A 7,893-nucleotide genomic window follows, 5' to 3' on the forward strand; every position below is an offset into this window, starting at 1 on the left:
ATCAGTGCGAGAACATTACCACTTGTCTAAAGGCTATAAGTAGTCTAAAGCTTTCAGGTTGAAAAAACAACGAGATGCTGGAGGAACTCAGCAGGCCAGGCAGCATCCGTGGAGAAAAGCAGACGCTCAACGTTTCAGGTCAGGACCCTTCTTCAGGACTGAAGATAGGAGAAGGGGAAGCCCAGTATATAAGGGGGAGAAACAGAGCAGTGATAGGTGGACAAAAGAGGGGAGGTGGGGTGGAGATGGATTGGATTTGTTCAGATCCACTGGGATCAACAGATGTGGGATTTAGGCTGCTGAAGCTGGTTCAGGAAACTCTGGGGAAATGATCCTGGGAACTTTGGTGGAATATTGTTGTGTTGTGATGGAGAGGGAGAGCAAGCCACAAGGATCCACAGTTTCCTCAGGACTCCTCCTGCAGCCAGCTCTCAGAATCCAGAGTTAGGCTAGAGTTCTCCCGGGCATGTTTGATGCCAGCTTTCACAGGTTGGTCGTACATTGAGGGAAAACTCAATCCTAATTATGCTACAGGAGTTTACATTTTAGTGAGGCCCCCGCACCGTTCCTGAAAGTTAGAACTATGCAGTTAACATGGCAGCAGGTGGGAACATGGCAAGAAACGCTACATGCCAGAGGAAATGGTTGAGTTGGGTACATTAACAACATTTAAAAAGTACTTAGATAAGTACATGGATAGGAAAGGTTTAGAGGGATATGGGCCAAACTCAGGGAAATGGAATGAGTTAGATGGGAATCTTGGTCAGCATGGACCAGTTGGGCCAAAGGGCCTGTTTCTGTGCTGTATGACTCTATGACTCTAATGATAACACTGGTCCTGACCTTGTCCCCACACCCCTCCACCACTGCATCCTATTTCCAGGGGCCGAGCAAGGATTCAGATCAGGTTAAATGCCACGGACCAAGGCAGTGTCAAACCGGATTTGGTTCAGATTGCACATTGCAATTGTACCTTCTGGTGTTGGGCCACATTTTGAGCAGGAGGAGATTGCAGACATACCCTTGCCTTCTTGAACACAGGTTAACGCAATCAGAGTATGAAATTAGTTCCATACTTCCTTATTGTCAGCTATTCCTGGATTCAAATATTTGAAGTGAAATTCTGTGGCTATTGAGACAGATGAGGAAAGGAGACACTTGAGTAACATATGAATGTAACTGCAGTGGTTAAAAATCCCTCTGATGGGAAATGCTCAAAAATATGTGGTAATATCAAGTGCAGAGGGTAAAAACATCCTTGTGTATGCTGAATCATTTCTCCTACTGATTGGATATTACTGCTTGAAGATCATGCTTGGAACTACTGGTCTGATGTGAAAGGCTGTCACTGATGAGGTGACAGTTCTTCTCTCAGAGGATCACAGGGCTTTGGAACTCTCTTCCTCAAAGAGCAGGTGAAACAGTCTTTGAAAATTTTAGAGGCAGGGTGGATCGGTTCTTGATAAGCAAAGCAGTGAAAGACTACTGTGGGTTGGTGGGAATGCAGAGCTGAGGTTACAGTCAGGTCAACCACTGAGTGGCAGGACATGCTGGAGGGTTGCACTGGTTTGCTCCTGCTCCCAAGTCGTACGTTTGAGGTGCATTGCATGAGCACAGGTACGAGCTCTACTTCTTTTTTCTTGTGTCACACACAAAGCGCTGGAGGAACTCAGCGGGTCAGGCAACATCTACGAAGGGAAATGGACAGTTGACGTTTCGGGTTGGGACCCTTCATCAGGACTCGAAAGAAAGAGGGGAGGTAGCCAGTATAAAAAGATGGGGGGAAGGGGTGGAGCGAGAGCTGGCGGGTGACAGGTGGATGCAGGTGAGGGGGGTGGTAGGCAGGTGAGGCAGGGGGGAGAGTAGTAATGACGTCAGAAGCTGGGAGGTGATGGGTGGAAGTGACAAAGGGCTGAAGAAGATGGAATCTGATAGGAGAGGACAGTGGACCATGGAATAAAGGGAAGGAGGTGGGGAGGGGAACCAGTGGGAGGAGTGTGTGGGTGGTGGGCAGACGGAGAGGGTGGGGGACGGGACGGAGATGTTGATGAGGGACAGTTGGATCAGGAGGGAAAAAAGGAGGGAAGGGACGGAGGGGAGTGGTTACAGTAAGTTAGAGGAGTTGATGTTCATGCCGTCGTGTTGGAGACTACCAAGACGGAATGAGGTGCTGGTTCTAGCTCTGAAGTGTGTCTCCACTTCATTTTTCTTTATGCTTTTAATTATTTGTCTGTGGTTTAATTAAATTTATTTTAATTTTAAATTTTAATAATAAGTTTGTACATTTTTAATAATTTTATCTCTTTGAATCATTTATAAATGTCTATTGAAAACAGTGAAAAGCTGTCATGCTTTTAAATGCCACCAGGGTGAAATGGGGTGGGATCTTGAGATCTAATCACCCCTCTGAGCCGTTGGTGCTTCCCAGGACCCCACACAGGTAGCTCTATTGGCTCTCTGGACTTGACAGCAGAAACTCTGGGTAGTGTGGAGTGCGGTGGTGTGGCCAGGTAGCGAATGATATGCAGCACCATCCCATCTCAGCAAGTTAGATGAACGATAAGTAAGGCGTATCATCACAGAGGTCACTTCATGAGTGTGGAGAAAGGGCCATAGTGAAATAAATTGATTAGTACTCCCGTTATGAGTTCAAATCTCACTGAAGAATTTAAATTGGATTAGTAATCTGGTATTTAGAAAAGATAATCATCAGTGATGTTGGTCACACAAAACCACTGGATTGTAAAAACCCATCTGGTTCAGTAATGCGCTCACAGGAAGGACATCTGCTAGTCTATATGTGACTCCAGACTCACCAATGTGCTAGAGACTGCAATGGACAAGATAGCCAATCAGCAGAAGGGTAATTACAGATGATCAGTAAATATTGGCTTTAAGTGAAATTAAATTAGTTTATTATCATCACATGTATCGGGGTACAGTGAAAAACTTGTTTTGCCTGCCATCCATACAGATCATTTCATCACATCAGTGCATTGAGGTAGTACAAGGGAAAAGCAATAACAGAATGCAGAATAAAGTGTTACAGTTACAGAGAAAGTGCAGTGCAGGCAGACAATAAGGTGCAAGGCCATAACGAGGTAGATTGTGAGGTCAAGAGGTTTTGCTAGTAATGTCAAAGTCAAAGTTGAGCTTATTGCCATCTGCACAAGTCCATGTGTGCACAGGTGCAATGAAAAACTTACTTGCAGCAGCATCACAGGCACATAGCATCAGATAAGCAGCATTCAGAATAAAAATATAAATTAAACATAAATTCTACACAATGTTTACAATAAAGAATACAATTAGAACAAAAAAAGGTCCATTTTTGTGCAAAGTCATCAAAGTAGTCATGGTGTTGCTGAACTGTTGTGCTGGTTGGTTCAAGAACTGAATGGTTGAAGGGAAGTAATTGTTCTTGAGTCTGGAGGTGTGGGACTTCAGGCTTCTGTACCTTCTGCCCGAATGTTCAAATCTTGAAAAAAAGGAAGATTGTAATGTCAGAACGTGGTAAAACTAGAAAAGTCAGAAACACTCTGCAGGTCAGGCAGCTCCTGTGAGGAGAGAAGCAGAGATAATGTTTCATCTGTTTTTCTCTGTATAGATGCTGCCTGACCTGCAGAGTATTTAACTATTCTCTCTTTTTATTAAAGGTTTCCAGCATCTGCACTGTTTTGGTTTTTTTGTTAATCCATTTCTTGTTTCTATTTTAATAAAACTTCTGTACCCCAATCAAGAAACCTGCAGAATGATGTTGGAGCCATGTTGAAGGGGACAGCTGGTTTGTTCTGTGTGAAGGGGAGCCCATGGTATTACCAACATGAAAAATTCTGCTCCATGTGGAGAAACATATGTCTGGAAACAGTTGAAAGCAGAAGGCAGCCATTGACTGACATCAGTGCACATTTCGTTAATGCCTTGCCTCAGAAAGCTCTGTGTGTGAACCTTCCTGAGTAGAAAATAGACCCTGCTCCATTTCTTTGTCTAAATATCAGTGTTTAGTGGCCTCTGAATCCAGCTTGCAATCTAAATCACATTCGAAAGCCACTCAGCAGAACTGGGAATGAAGAGTAACAATTAATTTCATTTTTCCCCAGAATTTACCAGCAGTAATAAAGCAACACCTTGTTTCTCCCCACATCCACATCTCTCAGCATTCTACCACTCACCCACACACTGGGGGCAATTTATACAGACAATTAACCTACCAACCTGCACTTCGTTGGGATATGGGAGGGAATCAGAACACCCCAAAGAACCTCACACAGTGACAGGGAGAACATGCAAACTCCACCCAGAAAGCATCCGAGGTCAGGATCTCCTTACAGGTTTTCTTGAACCAGCTTTTGGACAGTTTCATTCTGGATTTGTACCCAAATAAAGTTCTGTTTTGTTTCTCTGTTGGACTTGCATGGATTTGGTTCTTCACTTCCTAGAGTCTGCACTGTTGCACTGGGTCCAACTTGGATACAACTTCATGATCAACTGGGTCACTGTCCAGACTTGGTCCACCTCCAGACCCAATCATTTCATCCATGTCAACTCATGGATTTTGTCATCAGTTTTAACCAAATACCTCTTGGATCCGCTAACCCCAAGGCACAAGTGGTCTCTACCTCCCATTTGTGTGAGCTTGATTTATGAGTGAGGCTAAAGACACAAATGAACAAATTTTAAATCTAAATTCTATGTCTCTAAGATGACCTTGCACCTCATTGTCTGCCTGCACTGCACTTTCTCTGTAACAGTGACACTTTATTCTGCATTCTGTTCTTGCTTTCCCTCAATGCACTGTTGTAATGAAATCTGCATGGATGGCATGCTTAACAAAGATATTTCACTGTACATGTGACAATAATAAACCAGTTTACCAATTTACTTGTTTTGCTTGTAACTGCGCTTCTTCTGATTCCTCTCTTATGGACATTTCTGACTCTGTTGTCCTTGCAAAACTCTTGAAGACTTTCAGTTGAACAAATGTCAAATGTGCTCTCAATATTGTCATCATTGGGAGTTCTACAGGTGTGCACCCATTGACAGAGGGCAGAGTTCTGTACATCAACAAGAAATTGGTCAAGTGATATTTAGGGCTGAGTTTAGAAAGTCCCTGCAACACTTGCTTTTTGAGAACTTCTTTATCTACTCTGACCGATCTCTCAGCTGCTTGATTTGAAGCCAAGTGATGTGAAGAAGAGAAGGTATATTGATACCATTCCATTTCTTGTAGCTTGGGTCAAATTGGATCGAAACTGGGGGCCATTGTCAGAAGCAAATTCTTCAAGTAAGCCTTGACATGTAATCTACATGACTAACGTTTATTGATGGTTAATGAACCCATGTGCTTCCCTTCAATCCACCTTGACCATTGATCAGTACTGGGAAATTGTCACCCCCTTTTCCATTCAAGTCCACATGTTCTCTCTGAAAAGGTCTAGTAGGCCTTGTCTGTAACTGGAACAGTATATTTGGTGGCTTGTTCCACAGTTTTGTCAACTACAGCATTTGCTTACCAATGATTCAAAGTCATGATCAAAACAATGAGTGTTATGGAGCAGATGGACCTAGGAATGCAAGTGCATAGTTTGCTGGAAGTGTCGCCTCGGGTAGATAGGGTGGTGAAGAAGGCATTTAGCATACTGGACTTCATCAGTGGGAACATTGAGTATAGGAGTTGGGAAGTTATGTTGCAGTTATATGAGATGTTGGTGAGGCTACAGTTGGAGTATTGTGTACAGTTTTGGTCACCCTGTTATAGGAAAGATGTTATTAAACTAGAAAGAGTGCAGAAAAGATTTACCAGGATGTTGCCTGGACTTGGGGGCCTGAGTTACAAGGAAAGGTTGTGTGGACTAGGACTTTATTCCCTAGTTCCCTCCTTTCAGATATTTATCCAGTTTTCTTTTCAATGTTACATTTGAATCTGCCTTCATTACTCCCTCTGGCAGTTCATTCCAGACCCTAACCACTTGGTTTGTAAAAATGTTCTTCCTTGTTTCAGAGAAATAAAGGACTGCAGATGCTGGAATCTAGATGAAAAACACGATGATGCTGGAGGAACTCAGCAGGCCAGGCAGCATCAGTGGAGAAAAGCAGGCGGTCAACGTTTCGGGTCAGGACCCTTCTTCAGGACTGAAGATAGGAAAAGGGGAAGCCCAATATATAGGAGGGAAAAGCAGAGCAGTGATAGGTGGACAAAAGAGGGGAGGCGGGGTGGGCACAGGGTGGTGATAGGTAGATGCAGGTAAGAGACAGTGATGGGCAGGTGCAGGGGGAGTAGAGGAGAGCAGATCCACTGGGGGATGGGTCAAAGATGAGGAAAAAAGGGGGGTAGAAAAGGGGGAAAGGGAAGAAGAGGCATGGTGGGTCTTGGGGGGGGGGGTTACTTAAAGTGGGAGAATTCAATATTCACTCCTTGTTTCATTTCTTTGCTTGGCCAATCATCTTCATTCTATGTCCCCCAATTCCTGAGCCCACTGCCAATGGGAATAGGTTCTTTCTATCTAATCTATCATCATTTTAAATCCCTCCATCAGATCCCCTCACAACCTCCTCTGTTCCAAGGAGGACAACCCCAGTTTCTCCAATCTATCCGCTTAACTGTGTTTGTTCATTCTTGGAGTAATTTTAATAAATTTCTTCTGGACCCTTTTCCAAGCTTTCACACCCCTCCTAAAGATTGGCCCCTAGAAATAAACACACTACTCCAGCTGTGGCCAAACCGCTTCCTTGTTCTTGTCATCGAGTCATAGAGTCCTACGCCACTGAAACAGGCCCTTCGGCCCAACTGGTCCATGCTGACCAAGATGCCCTATCCATTTTGTGTTCTATATTTCTCCCTATATATAGCCCAAGATTCCTTATACTCCTTCAACCACTTTCTCAACTTACCCTTCCACCTTCAATGAACAATGCAGATATATAATCCCAGACATCTCTCCTCTTGTACTCCTTTTAGAATTTTACCACCTAATTTATGTTGCCTCATTTCAGTCTTCCTATCAAAATGTAGTTCTTCATATTTGTTAGCTTTATGGTTCATTGGGCTATGTTTTGTCCATTCTACCAGCCTTTCTAAATCTCCCTGGTCTATGATTATCCTCCTCATAATTCACTGAGCCTCCAGGTTTTGTATCATCTGCAAATTTGGCAATAGTGTACTGTGCCCCAAACATGAATCAATAATGAAGTAAAAGGAAAGTGCGGCAGCATCTTTACTTGCATAGGAGGTTAAGGAGATTCGGCATGTCACTGAACACTCTAACAAACTTCTACAGATGTATTGTTGAAAGTATCCTGACTGGTTGCATCATGGTCTGGGACGGCAATTCGAATGCACAGGAACGTAAGATGCTGCAGAGAGTAGTGGACTCAGCCCAATACATCACGGGCACATCCCTCCCCACCATCGGGAGTATCTACAGGAGGTGCTGCCTCAAGAAGGCAACATCCATCATCAAAGATCCCCACCATCTGGGCCGTGCCATCTTCTCGCAGCTCCCATCGGGCAGGAGGTACAGAAGCCTGAAGTCCCACAGCACCAGGTTCAGGAACAGCGACTTCCCTTCAACCATTCGGTTCTTGAACCAACCCGCAAAACCCTAATCACTGCTTCAGTACAGCAATGCTAGGACCACTTTGATCACTTTGCACTAAAATGGACTTTGTTTTGTTCTAATTTTGTTTTTTCTGGTAAAAAATTGTGTATAATTTATGTTTTTCTTGTGAATGCTGCTTATCTGATGCTATGTGCCTGTGATACTGCTGCAGGTAAGTTTTTCATTGCACCTGTGCACACATGTACTTGTGCATCTGACAATAATCTTGACATTGACTTTGACTTTGACATGATGTGGACACTACTGCATGATCTGGAAGAAATCACGTGTAATA

General features: G+C 43.7%; 1 long non-coding RNA gene across 1 annotated transcript; it reads left to right on the forward strand.

Moving 5' to 3' along the window:
* The first annotated feature begins 1,314 nt into the window (after positions 1-1,314).
* On the forward strand, positions 1,315-7,611 carry LOC127581875 (uncharacterized). The gene is made up of 3 exons (XR_007958028.1): positions 1,315-1,415; positions 6,002-6,112; positions 7,278-7,611. It is a non-coding gene; the product is annotated as an uncharacterized LOC127581875 (long non-coding RNA).
* Positions 7,612-7,893: the final 282 nt, after the last annotated feature.

Source organism: Pristis pectinata, chromosome 22 (assembly GCF_009764475.1).
Source record: "Pristis pectinata isolate sPriPec2 chromosome 22, sPriPec2.1.pri, whole genome shotgun sequence".
NCBI lineage: Eukaryota > Metazoa > Chordata > Chondrichthyes > Rhinopristiformes > Pristidae > Pristis > Pristis pectinata.